General features: G+C 38.2%; 1 protein-coding gene and 1 long non-coding RNA gene across 6 annotated transcripts in view; one reads left to right on the top strand and one right to left on the bottom strand.

Moving 5' to 3' along the window:
* Nucleotides 1-17,314, bottom strand: part of LOC122213456 — a 116,183-nt gene extending 98,869 nt beyond the window's left edge. The window contains exons 1-2 of the long non-coding RNA XR_006199522.1: nucleotides 17,115-17,314; nucleotides 14,874-14,998 (exon numbers count right to left, since the gene is read on the bottom strand). This is a non-coding gene — a long non-coding RNA (uncharacterized LOC122213456). The remainder of the gene's footprint in view (nucleotides 1-14,873; nucleotides 14,999-17,114) is intronic.
* A 196-nt stretch (nucleotides 17,315-17,510) lies between these two features.
* STARD3NL (STARD3 N-terminal like) overlaps nucleotides 17,511-19,682 on the top strand; it is a 56,069-nt gene continuing 53,897 nt past the window's right edge. For 4 of the 5 annotated variants that reach the window (XM_042914851.1, XM_042914860.1, XM_042914870.1 and 1 more), the window contains exon 1: nucleotides 17,512-17,722. The gene's annotated coding sequence lies outside the window, so the exon portion shown is untranslated. Of the gene's footprint in view, nucleotides 17,723-19,682 lie in introns of all 5 variants that reach the window. The other variant, XM_042914904.1, reaches the window with a different exon arrangement.

Below are 19,682 nucleotides of genomic sequence, written 5' to 3'. Positions count from 1 at the left end.
GGCAAACCATAAGACACTTTTAAATACAGAGAAAAAACAGAGGGTTGATGGGAGGTGGGGGAGAGGGGAAAATGGGTGATGGGCATTGAGGAGGGCACTTACTGGGATGAGCACTGGGCATTGTATGTAAGCCAATTTGACAATAAATTATATACAATAATAAACAAATTAATTAATTAAAAATAAATAAATAAAAGCATTCCATAGTGACCAGGTGGGATTTATTCATAGAATGTCAAGATGGTTCAACACATGAAAACCAATCAATTTAATATACCACATTAACAGAATGAAGGGAAAAAAACACATGATCAATTAATGAAGAAAAAGCATTTAACAAAATTCAACACATTTTCACAATAAAAACACTCATAAAACCAGGAATCAAAGGTTATTATCTCAAATAATTAAAGGCATATATGAAAAGCCCGCAACTTATACTCAATAGAGGAAAACTCAAAGTTTTTCCTCTCAGATAAAGAACAAGAGAAAGATGCCCATTTTCATCAGTTCTATTCAACATAGTACTAGAAATCCTAGCCAGAGAAATAGGTCAGGACAAAAAAAAAAAAAAAAAAAAAAAAAAAGACATCCAAATTCTAAAGGAAGAAATAAGATCATCTCTGTTTACAAATACATGATCTTATATGCAGAAAACTAAAGGTATGCACACACACACACACACACACACACACACACACACACGAATGCTGTTAAAATAAACAAATTCAGCAAAGCAGCAGGATTCAAAAACAACAACCCAAATCAGTTCCATTTGTATACACTAAAAATGAACAATCCAGAAAGGAAATTAAGAAAACATTTCCATCTACAATAACATTAAAAAGAACAGAATACTTAAAAGTTTTATTTATTTCCATAAATAAATGGAAAGACATCACATGTTCATGAATTGGAACACTTGATAACATTAAAATGTCCATATTACCCAAAGCAATCTACATATTTAATGCAATCCCTATGAAAATCCCAATGACAATTTGCAAAACTAGAAAAAAAATGCTAACATTATATGGAATCTCAAGGAATCCCAACTAAATCTTGAAAAAGAACAAAGTTGGAGGCTTCACATTTCTTGATTTCAAAACATATTACAAAGCTACAGTAATCAAAACACAGAGTTGTACCATGGAAAGACAGACATATACACCAACAGAAGAGAACAGACAGGCTAGAAATAAACCCTCATGTATTTGGTCATATTACCTTGGACAACATGGCCAAGACCACACAATGGGGAGAGAACAGTATCCAACAAATGATGCTGGGAAAACTGGACATTCACAAGGAAAAGAATAAAATTGGATCTTTACCTTATAGTATACACAAAAATGAACTAAAAATGGATTAAAGACCTACGGGTAAAACATAAATCTGTAAAACTATAAAAAAATATGGGAATAATTTCATGGCAATTGATTTTGCAATGATTTCTTAGATATGATACCAAATGCACAGGTAACAAAAGCAAAAGGAGATAAATGGGACTACACCAAACTTAAAAAACTTCTGTCCATCAAAGGAAACAATCAGGGTGAAAAGAACCTACAAAATAGGAAGAAATATTCGCAAATCACAGATATGATAAGGAGTTAATATATACAATATGCCAAGAACTCCTATAACTCAACAACAATACCCTGATTTTAAAATGTGCAAAGCACCTGAATAGACATTCCTCCAAAAAAAAAAAAAAAAAATACACCAACAAGCTTAAGAAAAGATGTTGACCATCACTAATCATCAGAGAAGTGCAATGAGGTATCAAAAAAAAATAAACCAGAAATAACAAGTATAGGTGAAAATGCAGAGAAATTGGAACCCTATGCACTGTTAGTGGGAATGTAAAGCTTCTCAAAAAATTAAAAATAGAATTACCACATGACCCAGCAATCACACTTCTGGGTATTTATCCAAAAAAATTGAGACAAGGATTGAAGACATTCACACACTCATGTTGATTGTAGCATTATTCACAATGACCAAAAGGTGGAAGCAACCCAAATTTCCACTGAAGAATGGATGGATTAAAAAAAAGGTGATATATACATACCATGAAATATTATTCAGCCTTAAAAAGAGAAGGAAATTCTGTCATATTCTACAACATGGTTGGGACTTAAGGACATTAAGTCAGTCACAAGAAGACAGTGTATGATTCCACTTACGTGAAATATCCAAAGTAGTCAGACTCATAAAACAGAAAGTAGAATGGTGGTTCCCAGGGGCTGGGGGAAAGGGGAAATGGGGAGCTGTTGTTCAATGGGTACAGAGTTTCAGTTTTGCAAAATGAAAGAGTTCTAGAGAGCAAGTGCACAACAGTGAGAACACGATTAACCCTATGGAATGGTACACTTAAAAATGGTTAAGATGGTAAATGTTACTATTTTTTAACCACAATTAAAATAATACAAAACACCCAGGCCCAGAGACCCTGAAACCTTCTTATAAAATTCATTAGAATTTAACACTTTCCTGCCTACCTCCCACACCCATCTCCCCTTCTTCCCTATTTCCCATCCCTTTAGATTCAACTAGAGTGGGTCAGATACCACTGCTAGTGACAGGGAAAGAAGTAGCTAGGAAGAGGGAGAAAAGGAGCAGGTGGTCTCCAGCAGCAGGTGGTCCATTTATAGTAAGCCCTGGGAGGGGAAGGAGGGATGGCTTGAATTTGCGAGATTGAAGTGCTGATCCATATATAGCATTTAGCATTCTAATTTCTAATAGAGGACTATAATTTAGAACTTAAGAGTTAACTAGGAAGGAGCAGATGAGTCAATAGATATGCCCAGCGGTAACCTATTAGCAGAAGAAGAAATTTCCCACTGAGCCTGTTGAAAGAGATAATGGAAAGCAAAAATAAAAAATGTTTTCAATTTATATCCAATGCATTTTACCTGTCCAGTATACTGGCTTCAACTGCTAATGTACATAATGTTAACGTAGAGGAAAAAGTTGGGAAGGCTGTACACTAAATGATTAACAGTAGCCATCTGTGGGACTGGATTAAAAAGGGGAGCATTTGGGGGCACCTGGCAGGCTCAGTCAGAAGAGCAAATGACTCTCGATCTCAGGGTCATGAGTTCGAGCCTCATGCTGGGTGTACAGATTACTTTAACAAATAAATATTAAAAAATTTAAAAATGGAAATGGGAGCATTTGAAAGATTTTTATTCTTCACTCACTATACATCTATAATATTTTAATTATTTGCAAGGAGTATATTATATTATTTATGTAAGTGATATGTAATTTTTATTTATTTTTTATTTTTTGATATGGAATTTTTAAAGTCAGAATTTGGAATTAACATATTATGCAGGTTTATTTCATATATAGGTAATTGGTCTGTCTAAATACTGTCTACTTTGTTATAACCAGACACTAGTGAACCTCTTGGGAAAGACAAACTTTCTTTGAAATTGTTGGATCCAGCATTAAAAATGAGGCCAGATGTGCGGCACCAGGGGGGCTCAGTTGGTTAAGCATCTGACTCTTGATTTCAGCTCAAGTCATGATCTCACAGTTCATGAGACTGAGCCCAAGTTGGGTTCCATGCTGACAGTAGGGAGCCGGCTTGGGACTCTCTCTCTCTCCCTCTCTCTCTGCCCTTCCTCTACATGCACCCTCGCATGCTCTCTCTCTCTTTCTCAATAAATAAACATTTTTAAAAAAATGAGGCTAGATGTGAAGACTGGGTTTTCTATTTTTTTTTCCTTTTTCTATAGCAAAAAGAAGAAGAAAGAAGGAGGAAGTAAAGGAAGGAAGGAAAGAAGGGAGGGAGGAAGGGAGGGAGGGAGGGAGGAAGGAAGGAAGGAAGGAAGGAAGGAAGGAAGGAAGAAGGGAGGGAGGGAGGGAGGGAGGAAGGGTGAGGTAAGTCCAATCTCCTTTTCCTTATAAATTCTTAGAAAAAACTTACTAACTCTTACCAGTTACTGCTCATAGTGAATTTCACAAAGAGTGAATATTAGCATTATAGTGTTCTCTGTTTGTATTATTTTTCTCTTTTAAAACATCTTTATGGATAGCACAATCTTATGTTGAAATTTTGAATCAATATGGTGCTTTCTAAAGTTAAGAGTTACTAACAATGTCTTTACTCTTTTTTTTCTTTTAAACACAGAAAGGACATCAGCTTACAGACACACACAAAGACTAGGGGAACCTCCAATTGGTCAAAAAAGCAATGTGGAAAACTTTCTTTGAAGATAATTAATGACAAATGGTAAACATTACTTTCCTGGATATTCTGCCATTATTCTGGCCCTTCCTCATATGCTACCACTAGAATCTTATAGGAGCTGCTTCCTGCCAACATAAGCATTGTGTGAAAACTTTACAAACATCACTGGGAAGAATAAACCAATGACCTCTGTATGACTTCTTAGCAACTTTGCAAGCCAGAGGCCTAATTTGACATGTGGATTTGGTGGTTTGACCATCCTTGGCTAACATCAGGTCCACATGTAAGAGGGGTGTGCAGTGGCTCCATACCCCAGGGAACCAGCTCAGTCTCATGCGCCATGAGTCACAGTGGAGAGGAGAGCCTCCTTCCTGGCCGTCTTGACTCACTGCGGAGCAGAAGAGGATGCTCATTGGGGTTGTGGTCCCGTTACGCGAGAGACCGCGGTGAGCTAAACAACTGCACCAAGATGCAACCAAATCCCTCAAATTAGGAGAGAACAGGATGAGAACGACCAAATTCACTGATGGTTTGAGTTGGCAAAATTCTATGAAGTTCTAACATTAGCTCTACGCTCATAAATCATGTTTTCCTTGGTCTTCTCAACTTCTAGTAATTAAACTGCTGCACCTCAAGTTGCCTTTTCAACAAATTCTATAGGAATTTGTATTCTGCTTAAGAGTGGATTAAATTTAAAAGTCTATCTTGGATCAGACTGGATCAGTCTCAACTTGTCTCAGAACCCATGTCTCTTTGGACGGTACCTATCCTGCCCTTCCCAACAGCCATCCACCATTGGGTTCTTCTCTAGGGTTGGTAGTGTGTTGTTTGTTTTTAATTGAAACCTTGAATCCCAGGTTTTTAACTTACTTACCTATAAAATAGCATCGTTTTATGGGAACTAAACTGTAATGTATCCTAGTGATTTGCCAAATTCCTAAATTACTAGAAGGATTGCCCCTTTCAGATAAACTCTGTACTGTTTTAGTTGCAAACTAATAAAGGGAATAGAAAGAAAACATTAGAAGAAAATATGTTAATCCCTCTTCATCATATGACCAAACATAGCCTCTCTTCGAATCTAAAGTGACTTATCAGCTTAAATCACTCAGGGACCTATAGTTTCATGTACCATTCACTCAAGGCTTCCCTCAAGGCGGCTCACACACTGCTACCTCGACTTCTTTTCCTATAATGCTTGCCCTTCTCTATCTTCTGCTTACTTTCTTACTGCTCTACACCACTCACATCCTTAAAGATACAAGTTACAATTAATCTTGAAGTAAATATTGCCATAGATGCCTCACTCTGCTGGGATTTCTATTCTGTAGTCACTATTTATTATTACTTTTGAAGTATAATTTACACAATGTTATATTAGTTTCAAGTGTAGAACATACTGATTCAACAATTCTATACGTTACTCAGTGCTCAGAGAATCACTAGACATATTATTACAATATTATTGACAATATTCTGTGTGCTGTACTTTTCATCAATATGACCTATTTATTTTATTACTGGAAGTTTGTATCTCTTAATCTCATTTATCTGTTTCACCCCTCCCCCAAACCCCTCTCTTCTGACAACCACCAGTTTTTTCTCTGTAATTAAGAGTCTGTTTGTTTGTGTCATTGTTCATTTGTTTTGTTTTTTAGATTCCACTTACAAGTAAAATCATATGGTGTTTGTCTTTCTCTGACTTATTTCACTTAGAATAATACCTTCTAGGTCCATCCATATTGTCACAAATGGCAAGATCTCATTCGTTTTATGGCTGGATAATATTGCATTGTGTGGTGTGTGTGTGTGTGTATACATATACATATACACACACACAAAAATAGACACGCAGATAAACAGAACAGAATAGACAGCCCATAAATAAACCCATGTTTATGTGGTCAATTAATCAATGATAAAGGAAGGATGAATATACAATGAGGAAAAGACAGTTTCTTCAATGAATGGTGCCAGAAAAACCAAACAGCTACATGCAAAAGAATTAAACTGGACCACTTTTTTTTGTTAACTTTTTTCATGTTTATTTATTTTTGAGAGAGAGAGAGACAGAGAGCGACAGAACATGAGTGGGGGAGGGGCAGAGTGAGGGATACAGAATCTGAAGTAAGCGCCAGTCTCTGAGCTGTCAGCACAGAGCCTGACACGGGGCTCGAACTCACAAACTGTGAGATCATGACCTGAGCGGAAGTTGGATGCTTAACCAACTGAGCCACCCAGGCACCCCTAAACTGGACCACTTTCTTACACCATACAAAAAAATAAACTCAAAATGGATTAGATACTTAAGTGTAAGACCTGAAACCATATAACTCCTCCAAGAAAATTTGGGCAGTCATCTCTTTGACATAGGTCTTAGCAACATTTTTTTCTACGTATGTCTCCTCAGGCAAGGAACACAAAAGCAAACATAAACTATTGGGACTACACTAAAACAAAAAGCTTTTGCACAGTGAAGGAAACCATCAGCAAAATGAAAAGGCAACTTACTGAATGGGCATCTGTATATATATGCAAATGATATATCCAATAGGGGGTTAATATCAAAAGTATGTAAAGAACTTACCTAACTCAACACCAATAAAAGCAAATAATGTGATTAAAAATGGGTAGAGGGCCTGAATAGACATTTTTTTCCCAAAAAAGACCTACAAATGGCTAACAGACACATGAAAAGATGCTCAGCATCACTAACCATCAGGAAAATGCAAATCAAAACCACGATGAGATATCACCTTACATCCGTCAGAATGGCTAGAATCAAAAAGCCAAGAAATAACAAGTGTTGGTGAGGATGTGGAGAAAAAAAATCCTTTTGCACTGTTGATGGGAAGGTACAGTGGTGTATCTACTATGGACAACAGTATGGAGATTCCTAAAAGAAATTAAAACAAGAAAAACTCTATGATCCAGTAATGCCACGACTTTGGGTATTTACCCAAAGAAAACAAACACTGATTTGAACGGTATATTCTGTATTCTCTTAATTCTTGCTGACTTTGACTTAAATCTTTACCACTCCATCATTTTCAAGACATGGTTTTCTCTAGTCACTCATGACTCTTCTCCTGGCACTCTTCTGAGCTTTGAGTTCACTGTGTCTAAGTTTCCTTTTAGTCTCTTCTGCTTCCACCTACTCCTTAAATGATGATATTCCCTAGGATTCTGTCCTGGGTTCTCCTCCTTTCTCAATCTGTATTCTCCCTGAGTGATAACAACCTGAAGTGTCTATCCTAAACTCTTTAAGTTTATAATCTATATGCCTACTAGACACACAATTCCAAATGAACCACACCTATTTCAAACACAAAATGTTCAAAGGGGAGTTTATAACACAGACCCTGCGCAATCCAACTTTCCTCCTGAATTTCTAATTTAAGTTAATGGTAAAATTCTCCAACCAATCCCCCCTTCTCTATTCTTATTTTTCCAAAGACAATAGTCAGATTTTGTCTATTTTATCTTTTTAATAGCTTACATACATATTCATTGCTTACTTTTCAATCCACACTAATGAATATTACTGATTTCCATTATAAACATAACTATTGCAAGCCTACAGGCTTTCATCACATCTCATAGAGACTAACTCATAGTGTCACTCATAGTGACAGTATAGAGGACAGTTTAGATGAGAGCATTGTATTTGCATGAGCATTGTAAAATGCTTATTCATCGTGTCATCATTCAACAAATATTTCTAAGTACCTGATCTGGGACAGAAAAAAGGTATAGCTAGCCAAATGCAAAGCTGGAGGGGGAGGGGCAGAAGAGTTGGGCATATAATGGTAGAATTTTCTGCATTAACTTCTATTTTTACACTTACATAGCTTAAGTAGAACAGTGTAAATATGTTCCACGTGATTTAGATAATTCTTCCATATTTAAAATAGCTATAGGTTTCCCTACTACCTCAAATCCATGGAAGTCTGGGAAAGAGAAGAAAACTCATTTAAACATTTTTCTTTGGGATGGAGACAGGTTACTAAATTGTTAATTATTGAACCAAAGAAAAGTTCACATAACATAAAATTACCATTTTAAAGTTAACAATTCCGTGGCTTTTATTTGATGCATTTCAAATGTTGTGCAACCACCGTCTCTATAAAGTTCTAAAACACGGTCATCACCCCAACGGAAAATCTCTCATTTTCCTCTTATTTCCTCAAGCACTTGTTCCTATTCTACTCCTCCTCCCCTAATAAGCATAAATGTACATTCTCTCTATCGATTTACCAATTGTGGAAATTTCATATAAATGGTATCATATAAACCTGATCTTTTGTGTCTGTATGGTATCATACAGGATCTTTTGTTTCATTCACATTGTATCATGTTTCAGTACCTTATTCCTTTTTATGGCTAAATAATATTCTATTGCATACATATACACCAAATTTTGTTTATCCATTCATCCATTGATGGATGTTTGAGCTGTTTCCACCTCTTTTTTTAAGTTTATTTTATTTATTTTGAGAGAGAGAGGGAGAAAGAGAGAGCGAGCGAGCACAGGAGGGGCAGAGAAAGAGGGGGAGAGAGAGAGAATCCCAAGCAGGCTGTGCACTGCCAGCACAGAACCTGACACAGGGCTTGATCTCACCAGTTGTGAGATCATGGCCTGAGAGGAAATCAAGAGTCAGACGCTTAACCGACTGAGCCACCCAGGTGCCCCAAGCTATTTCTATCTCTTGGCCATAGTGAATAGTGCTGTGGTGAACATGCATGTACATGTATTTATTATCTTTCTTAATTATTATTTTGTGTCTACACCTAAAAGTAGAAATGTTGGGTCACACTATAACTTTTTGAGGAATGCCAAACTGTTTTCACAAAAACTGAATCATTTTACATTCCCATCAACAATGGACAAGAGTTCCAATTTTTCCACATCCTTGCTAATACTTTTATTTTCCATTTTCATTGGGGGAGTTGTTTTGTTTGTTTTGTTTGCCATTCTTGTAGGTGTGAAGTGGTACTTCACTGTGTTTTGATTTTCATTTCCCTAATAACTAATGATGGATGTTGAGAGTCTTTTCACGTCTCATTGGCCTAGTATGTATCTTCTTTGAATAAATGTCTATTCAAGTCCTTTGCCTATTTTTTCATTTGGTTGTCTTTTGTTGCTGAGTCATGAGAGTTCTTTATATAATCTGGATACTAGATTCTTATCAGATACATTATTTGCAAATATTTTTTTCCCATTCTGGGGTTTTCACTTTCTTCTCTATTGTTCTTTCAGGCACAAAAGTGTTTAATTTTGATGAAGTCCAATGTATTTACTTTTGTTGTTTTTCATACTTTTGTTGTCAAAGCTAAGAATCCACTGCTAAATCCAAGGACATAGAAATTTACCCCTATGTTTTCTTCAAAGAGTTTTATGGTTTTATCTCTTATCTTTAGACTACTTGCTCCTTTTGAGATATTACATCTGCCTACTATCTATATATCATCTAACTATCTATATCTATATCTACCATTGATGTAGGGGTCCAATTCTACTCTTTTGCATACGTATGTCCAGTTGTCCCAGCATGATTTGTTGAAAAAACTATTATTTACCCTATTGAATGGTCTTAGCATCTTTTTTGAAAATCACTTCGCTATAGATGTTTGAGTTTATTTCTGGACTCTCAATTCTATTTTATTGATTATACATCTCTATTCTAGTATCACACTGTCTTGATTATTGTAGTCTTTTATTAAGTTTTTTAAATTTATTTTGAGAGAGAGAGAGCACACAAGCAGGGGAAGGGCAGAGAAAGAGGAAGAGAGAGAGAGAGACAATCCTAAGCAGGCTCCACACTCGGCAAGGGGCTGGATATAGGGCTTGAACGCACCAACTTTGAGATCATGACCTGACTCAAAATCAAGAGTTAGACACTCAACTGATTGAGCCACCCAGGCACCCCTATGGTAGCCTTGTTGTAAGTTTTAAAACCAAAAAATATGGATTCTCCAACGTTGTTCTTTTTCAAGATTGACTTGTCTGTCTGGGCCCCTTGAAATTCTATGTGAATTGGGAGATTAGCTTTTCCCTTTCTGGAAAAAAACACTATTGACATTTGGTAGAGATTGTATTGAATCTGTAGATGGCTGTGAGAAGTACTGCCATCTTAACAACATTAAGTTTTCAATCTATGAACATGAGATGTCATTCCATTTACTGAGTTCTGAAATTTCTTTCAGCAATGTCTTATGGTTTCCAGTGTATAAATCTTTCACCTCATTGGTTAAATTCATTCCTAGTTTTTTTTCTATGTTTGTATAAATAGAATTCCTTTCTTAATTCTACTTTCATATTTTTACTTCCGGTGTATAGAAACATACATGATTTTTTGTGTTGATGTTGTACCTGCAACTTTGTGAAGTTCATTTATTAGCTCTAGTAGGGTTTTTAAAACATTCTTTGTATTTTCTACATATAGGGCTATACCATCTTTGAATACCTATAGTTTTACTTCTTCCTTTCCAATTTGGATACCTTTTGTTTCTGCTTAGTTCCTTCCCTACCCAGGGACCAGGGTCACCGACTGGGAACACAGGCTGCCATCTTCAACACCACTACAGAGCCTGGAGGGGCCTGGTCAACGGCAACTAAAAGCACCCAAAACTATTTTATTATTCAAAGTTGCCCCTTCCTTGATTCAGCACATGCTTGTTGCTGTAAACTTTTATCTGTTTTCCAGACTTCTCAGAGAGTTTATTCCAATAGTGTTTGCTTAATTTTTTAATGTTTCTATGGAGGAGTAGGTTATTGGAGCTGCCTGCTCCACCATTGTCACCAATGTCATCCCAAATATTTTTCTTGTGGTGCATGGCACTATTCTAGGCTAAGGAACACCAAAATAATATTATTCACACCTGTCAACATGCTTGATCCATTTTGAGCTATAATTGACTATTTGGTATTGGACCAACTTCCTACCAAGGATAACCACAAGTTTGAAAAGAAAACAGTTGCATCTTAGAGTAACCAAAATAGCCAGGAGAGAGAGTTTAGGTATCTCACCTTAGATAGCCTAGTAGAGATTTTTATCACCAGCAAGTATACTCTAACAAAGAATGAAATAATTTCAAATGTAATCCCAGAAAAGCAAAAAGTACTAGAAGGCAAAGTAAAGGGCATATGCATATATATAAAAACATATACATATACATATATATATGTAAATAAATAAATAAATATATATATATATATATACATATATATGGGTAAATCTAAATTTCTCTATATAAAGCAAAATACTATTTTGTTGGGTTTTTAAATTTAATAAAATTAAAATACATGACAACAAGCACTCAAATCAGGAGTTGGATAAATGAAATTAATGTTCTAAAGTCCTTGAATTGTCCAGAAACTAGAAAAGTATTAACTTGTAGTACATTCTAGTAAGTCAGAGATTCATTTTGTAATAATAAAGTAAGCCACAGAATAAGAAAAATACACACAACACATATAACTGACATAGGAGTCATATCTAAAGTATAGAAAAACCGGGGCGCCTGGGTGGCTCAGTCGGTTAAGCATCCGACTTCAGCTCAGGTCACGATCTCACGGTCCGTGAGTTTGAGCCCCGCGTCAGGCTCTGGGCTGATGGCTCAGAGCCTGGAGCCTGCTTCCGATTCTGTGTCCCCCACTCTCTCTCTGCCCCTCCCCCGTTCATGCTCTGTCTCTCTCTGTCTCAAAAATAAAATAAACATTAAAAAAAAATAAAGTATAGAAAAACCTCTTAGAAATCAATAAGAGATGGATAGCCTAATTTTAAAATGGGCAAAGGACTTGAACAGGAATTTCACAAAAGAGAATATCCAAATGGCATACAGACATATGAAACAATGCTAAATTCTTTTTTATCATCCAGGAAATGAAAATTAAATCAACAATGTGATACCTTACATATGCATCAGAATGTACAACATCACAAAAAAACCTTCATGCTCTTTTCCACAGTGGCTATGCCATTTTTACATTCCCACAAACAACATACAAGGGTTCTAATTCCTGCATATCCTTGTCAACATTTGTTATCTTTTACTAACATCTATCCAAACTGGTATAAGGTGATATTTCATAGTGGTTTTGATTTCCATTTCTCTGATGATTCGTGATGTTAAGTAGCTTTTTATATATCCTGTTCGCTATTTATATGTCTTCTTTGGAGAAATGTCTATTCAAGTCCTTTGCCTATTTTTAAATGGGGCTATTTGTGTTTGTTCTTGTTTTCTTTGTTAAATATTTGTACAAGTTCCTTATATATATTTTAGGAAGTGGGGGGAATTAATATCTTATCAGACATGTGGTGTGCAAATATTTTCCTCAGTTTTTAGGTTGCCTTTCCATTCTGCTTTCTCCCTTTACTGAAGGAGGCTTTAGTCTGATGTAGTCCCACTCATCTTCTTTTGCTTTGGTTTCCTGTGCTTTTGATGCCATATCCATATATTCATGAAATTATTGCCAACACTAACATCATGAAATTTTTACCATTTTCCTCCAGAGTTTTTACAGTTTTAGGTCTTATGTTTAAAGCTTTAATCCATTTTGGGTTGGTTTTTGTGTATGCTGTAAGGTAGGGGGTTATTTTCATATTTTACATGTGGATATCTAGTTTTCTCAACCCCATTGGTTGAAGAGATGACCTTTTTCCCATTCTGTATTCTTGACACCATTGTTGAAGATTAGTTCCCTATATACATGTGGGTTTATTTCCAGGCTCTCTATTATGCTCTATTAGTCTGAGTCTGTTTTTATGCCAGTATCATACTATTTCAACTATGGCTGCTTTGTAATATATTTTGAAATCAGGAAGTGTGATGCCTCCAGCTTTGTTCTTTGCATTGGCTATTCTAGGTCTTTTGCTCTTCCACATAAATTTTAGGACTATTTTTCCATTTCTGCATAAAACGCCCTTGGAATTTTGATGGGAATAGCACTGAATATGCAGATTGCTTTGGTAGTATGGACATTTTAATGATATTAACGCTTCCAATCCATGAACACAAGGTGTTTTCCACTTCTCTATATTTCCTTTAATTTGTTTTATCAGTGTATTATCGTTTTCGGTGTACAAATTATTCACCTCTGACATATTTTGGTTTTGATGCTAATGTAACTGAGAACATTTTCCTAATTTCCTTTTTGAGTAGTTCACCGTTAGTGTATGGAAATGCAACTGATTTTTGCATGTTGATTTTATATCCTGCAACTTTTCTGGATTCACTTATTCATTCTAACAGGTGTGTGTGTGTGTGTGTGTGTGTGTGTGTGTGTGTGTGTGTGTGCGCCTACGTACATATGTGTGTGTAATCATTAGAGTTTTATATATATGGTTCATATTATCTGCAAACAGAGACAATTTACTTCTTTTCAAGTTTGGATGCCTTTTGTTTCTTTGTCTTGTCTAACTGTTCTGGCTAGGACTTCCAGTATTAAGTTGAACAGAAGTGGTGAGAAAGGGCCCCTCTGTCTTGTTCCTGATCTTAGTGGAAAGTTTCTAATTTTTTACCACTCAGCATGAGGTTAGCTGTGGGCTTGTCATATATGGACTTCATTACATTGAGGTACATTCTTTCTATACCTGATTTGAGAGTTTTTAACATGAAGTGATGTTGAATTTTATCAAGTACATTTTCTGCATTTACTGAGATAATCATATGATTTTTATGCTTCATTCTGTTCATGTGCTATATCATGTTTATTGATTTGCATTCTGGCATCCCAGGAATAAATTCTATTTGATCACAGTATATGATCCTTATAATATGCTGTTGAATTCTGATTGCTAGAACTTTTGTCACAAATTTTTGCATCTAGGTTTTTTTGTTTTTACAGACTTTTGCATCCATGTTCATCAGAAATATGGACCTTCAATTTTCTTATCTTGTAGTGTGTTTTTGTGGTTTTGGGAGCAGTGTAATGTGGGCCTTGTACGATGAGGCCTTGTACCAAGCAAACTACTGCTTCTCTTTAAGTTTTCAGAAAAGTTTGAGAAGGATTAGTGCTAAGCCTTTAAATGTTTGATAGAATTCACCAGTGAAGCCATCTGATCCAGGGCTTTCCTTTGTTGGGAGAACGTTATTCATCCTTGAAAAAAGAAGGAAATCCTACCCTGTGTGACATCATGGATGGACTCATTTTTCAAGTGTTTAAAAAGTAGAAGCGAATATTACCTATACCTCTTCATTTGTATCGGAACTTATTTTTCATTTTAAGTGTCCTTTTATCTAAGTAACAACTGCTTTGAAGCAAAAGCAAAAGTGCTAATCCATGCATTTCTGGCCTTCCAAATTTAATTGGGTAACAAATGATCGCATTATCTAGTTCTAACTGCTTAAAAGGCATGGGATAGACCAGTCGTACAATCAGAGACATCTTCCTCTGACACTGTTTTACTTAGTTCAAGCATCACCTTTTCTGTATAGCATCTGTCTCGCTCAGACCATTCCTAGGGATTTCTGGAATACAAAATCCAGGGCCAAAACGTATCCTGGCCATCTAGGCAAACATGGATCCCCAGAGCCTGAACCTGGAGGGGGCAGAGAAGTTTTCGGGTTCAGGTTCCAGGTCTGGGGACATCTGAAGCGAGGTCTGAGTGGGGATGCACAAAGAAAGGAACAAAAGGTGACTCAGAGTCACTGTAGCACCTCTTACCTGCTTGTGGTCCCCTCATGATGATTACCCTCAGGGCAGACACTGAAGACCAGACCAGCTTGGGGCGTTCATGAAGTTTGGTGTGAGGAACAGAAGACATCGCATTGCCACGGAAAACATTATGCCTGGAAAAAAGTCAGTCACAGAAGAACAAATGCTGCATGATTCCACTTATATGAAGAATCTAGAATAGTCAAACTCATAGATGCAAAGATTAGAATGGTGGTTGCCAGGAGAAAGTGGGGAATTTTGTAATGATTATACAGTTATGGTTATATACAAGATGAATAAATTCTAGAGCTCTCCCGTATGACATAGAGCCTACAGTTAACAACAAGGTGCTGTACACTTAAAAACTTGTTGAGAAGCGGGGCGCCTGGGTGGCTCAGTCGGTTCAGCGTCCGACTTCGGCTCATGTCATGATCTCACGGTTCGTGGGTTCGAGCCCCGCATTGGGCTCTGTGCTGACAGCTCAGAGCCTGGAACCTGCTTCAGATTCCATGTTTCCCTCTCTCTCTGCTCCTCTCCTGTTCGCACTCTGTCTTTCTCTCTCTCAAAAATAAAATAGACATTTAAAAAATTTTAATACAAAAAAAAACCTGTTGAGAAGGTAGATCTCACGCTATGTGCTCTTAGCTAGAACAACAACAAAGGCAAGGGGACGTACATAGATGGAACCTTTTGTATATTCAGTTTGCCTCAATAAAATTGAAAACAACAACAACAACAAAAAAAAAAAAAAGAAAAAAGGATGAGCACAAAAGAAAACTGAGAATATCAAGTGTTGGCAAAGATGAAGAGCAACAGGGATTTTTCATTCTCTGCCAGTGGGTTGTAAATTGGTAAACCAAAAAACTACTTGGCAATGTCCACCAACAGTGGACATATGCACATCCAGTGCCATAGTAAGATTACTCCTAGGGATATACCCAAACCAAACATGTAACTATGTGCAAACACCTAACGTCAAGCAGTATCAGAATAAATGGAGACATCTTGGAAGTATACACAAAAAATAAACTACTACATTCTTGAATATGGATCAATGTTACAAATATATTACTGAGCAAAAAGGGCCACATGAGAGTACACACTGTCTTTGTCCATTTACAAGTGTTCAGGCAGGCAAAACTAATTTTGGTGGTAAAATTCAGAATCGTGGCGATTTGTGTGTAGGAGAGCAATGACCAAGACGAGGATGAGGAGAGAGTCTATGTTCCTGGTGAACTTTTAAAATCTTGGGCTAGGGAATGGTTACAGAAGTTCATTCACTTTGTTACCAAGACATGGACACATGATGACTGCACTTCTTTTGCACACGTGTCATCCTTCAAAATTTTTCTTATACTCATCAATTCAGAAAATTTTTTTAATCTTTTTTTTTTTTTTTAATTTTAGCAAGGATGCAGGGAAAGAGTTGCTCATATATTACCGGTAGGAACGTAAGTTGTAACAGCTACGTAAAAGGACAAATGAAGGGGATCTACTATGAAAATTTAAAGTGTGCATTCTCTATCCAATACATTCACTTGCTAGTATTTCTACCCTAGAAAACGCTTGGGTATAGGTTCGACTTATGTTGAAGGTAGCGATGCTTCTGATAGAAAAACGAAAAGAAAGGAATTACATATCGAAGGGTAAGGAAGTCATAAATTGCTTCTATTGGTTCTGGACTATTGGTTCTGAGGACTAACGTGCAATAGTTTAAAAGAATGTTGATTGGAAAAAAATACCTACACAAAATGCATAGGAACTAGGGGTCATCCTATAGGGACTGGGTTTGTAATTAATGCCTGAAAAAGATTTTATTCTAATTTGTAATGTTTCCATTTATTATTCTGTGTAACTTAAAATTAATAATAGCACTTAGAATGTCTCTGGAAGAATATTCACCGAGTAACACTGGTTGCCTCCAATAGGTGAACTGAGTGCCCGAGGAACTAGTAGTGGAAGAATTTTCACTCTGTAGCCTTCTACATCTTTAAATATTTGAACGTTATAACTGTAGCATCTATTGGTAAAAAGTTCAATTTAAACTTAAAAGTAATTTGAAAAATAACAATAATTAAAAGATGCTCAGTCTCCTGGCCAAACATACAAATATAATTAAATGTGACTACTATTAAGATCCAAGTGTTAGATATGCGACAGGAGCACAGAGAAAAGGTCTCCTAAATAGGTCTGGGGGCCTGAGAATTCAGGGTGAAGGTGACGCTTGAACAGAGCAATGTAAGGTCCTACTTTTTAATTCCTGGAGAGCTCAGTGCGAGGTGCCAGGGGCCCTGAAATCCAGGCCACGACTATTTTCCACGAGCCGGAACCTAAATCCCCACCAAGAGACAGGAGGAAAGCGGAAGAAGCAGAATCGCCAATAACGGGAAAGCAGCCTCTTAATAAAACGGCAAGGGACAACACTCGGGCAAGTCCAACCAGCCCGCAGCTCTCAGAGACCGAATTTCAGATTCCCACCCTCTACACGGGCGAGGCGAGCCCGCCCTCTCCCGCCTTCCGGCGTTGCTTACAGGGCGGCAAATGATCGATAGACCCATTCACCAATCGCTGGCTCTGTTACGGGAGGCAGGCGGGCCCCAGCCCAGTCTTTGGTCCCTCGGGCGAGATGGGCTTCTGTGCGTCGACGTCAGCGTGTTGACGTCACGGGCCCGGTACAAGAGGAGGTCCGGGGGCTGCTGGCTGCGGGCGGTGGGCTGCGCGTCGCCTGCTGGGCTTGGTCCCCCGTCCCCGCCCCGCCAAGCCCCGCCCCTCCGCCCGCTAGGGCTTCCGCGGGCTCAACCGCGGAACCGCTGTCCCCGGGCCAGCCTGGGGCTGCCGGCCCGAAACCACCCGATGAGGTAGGCTGGGTTTCTCGTCACCCTATTTGACAGATTGGAAAACTGAGTCACCCGGGATCAGATGACTTGCCCGGGGCTCAGGGGAGACGCGTGAACGGAGGCCAGAGCCCGGGCGTTCGGGTGTTTGCTGAGCGCTGTGCGGTCCTCCGGGGAGGAGGAGGGGCTAGGCGGGCTGTGTTTATAAAGGATGCAAAAGTGAAGTTGCAGAATGCCGAGCCCCACCTCGTTCCACTGCTTGGGCTGGGATTCGGGGGATGGATACAGGTTGTGAGTCTCCATTCCTTCACCCTGCGGACCCCGAGGAGCCCTCGGTGGGGTCCCGCCCCGTGCTGGCGCCATGGGCCCTCCAGAGTCACCAAGAATGGTGACTGGGGTGATGCGTGGGTTATACAGACAAGGTCGATCATTGACCTCTTTTATTCATTAAAAAAAAAAAAAAATCTGTGTTTCAAGCAGAACAAAATGGAAAAAGCGCAAGTTATGAGTGTTCTGGCCACAGTTTCATTTCACTGCTTTGCCCACTCATGGTATCCGGCCATATTTTGAAATCTCAGCAGCATGCTTATTTTTGTTTAGGATTTTCTAGAAAGATCCCCCCCCCCCCCTTTTCGTCCAAATACGGGTTAACATTGTGGAACTTTTCCTTTACCATCCCATTACTGCACCAGTTATTCACCATGTCATTTGTCTTCTGTTTCACAGATGGAATCACTGAATTCATCACTTGACTCAGTAATAGTTGGGATAAGTTTAGCAAGGTAACAAAGTAACAGGTCTGATCTCAAATATACTGGAATTAGTTCGGTTTGTTTACCTCACAGTCATTGTTGAGAAGGGTTCTGAAAGATAATTCCCATCTATATACCATCTACTCATCCACCCTCTCTTTCTAAAAGCAGGATCTCGAAAAACAAAACTTACAGTACCTTTGCTTTACGTATGGATTCATGCTCATAAAGTGAAAAAGTGTACTGTACAACATATGCATACGTATATATTTTGTATTTTCATAAAAATGGACTATTCCTTATGTTCACAGAAGGATGGCAGTTTTAATCATCGGAGTTTATTCTTTGAACAAGTTCATCAGATGAATACATCTGATCCTACATCATCTCTGTGCCACATTTTGGTTTAAGGTGTTGGGGGATTGAGTGCTGAAGAATTTAGGTCAGCTTCCTGCCCTCACGGGCCTTCCATTTTGGTGGAGAAACGATAAACATGTAAACAAAAATGACAATTCTAGATAATGATAAATGCCAGAAAAAATACTGCAAGTTAAGGGGGTAGGGTGTGACTGGGATGTGGGGGGGTGGAGGGAAATTTAGATATGGTGGACGCGGAAGACTTCCTTGAGGAATTGACAGTTTGGCGAGACCTGAGTGTGTGGAATGAGGCAGCATGGGAAGATCTGGTAGACGTTTCCAGGCAGACATAACAGGGCAAAGGAACTAAAGGAAAAATGGGCTTAGCATGTTACAGGGGTAGAAGAGGAGCCGTGCGGAGTGCGGTAAACCTAGGAGACAGTGAGGTGGGGTGGGGCAAATGAGGTGGGCAGGAGCCACGGGCAGGATCATCTGAACCCTGAGTAAGGATTGCAGACAGGCAAAGGAAATAGGGCTTGTGTATTGCCAAGACCCGCTATTTAGTGAGACTCATAGACTGTAGCCAGCTCTCTGCTTTATTTCGGTTATGAAATCATCGCAGTAATTCATTATGGTTTGTTTTGTTTTGTGTTGTTTCACCAGTAGTCCTCTCTCTCGCTGAAAATCTGTCCTCTTGCCTGTATCCCATGCTGTTGTGTTCCTGGTTGTCATTATGACGTGCAGGACTCTAAGCCTCTGCTGCTTATCATCAGCTCCCTGCTTTTATCCTTCCTTCCTATGAGTCCTCCAGTATTTATGTGCTCACCCTTTGCAAAGGACTGGTACTCAATCCCTGCCATTCTCCACGGTGAGTT

Source organism: Panthera leo, chromosome A2 (genome assembly GCF_018350215.1).
Source record: "Panthera leo isolate Ple1 chromosome A2, P.leo_Ple1_pat1.1, whole genome shotgun sequence".
NCBI classification, from domain to species: domain Eukaryota; kingdom Metazoa; phylum Chordata; class Mammalia; order Carnivora; family Felidae; genus Panthera; species Panthera leo.
The sequence above is the reverse complement of the archived record's forward strand: the minus strand, read 5'-3'. Positions and strand labels throughout refer to the sequence as shown.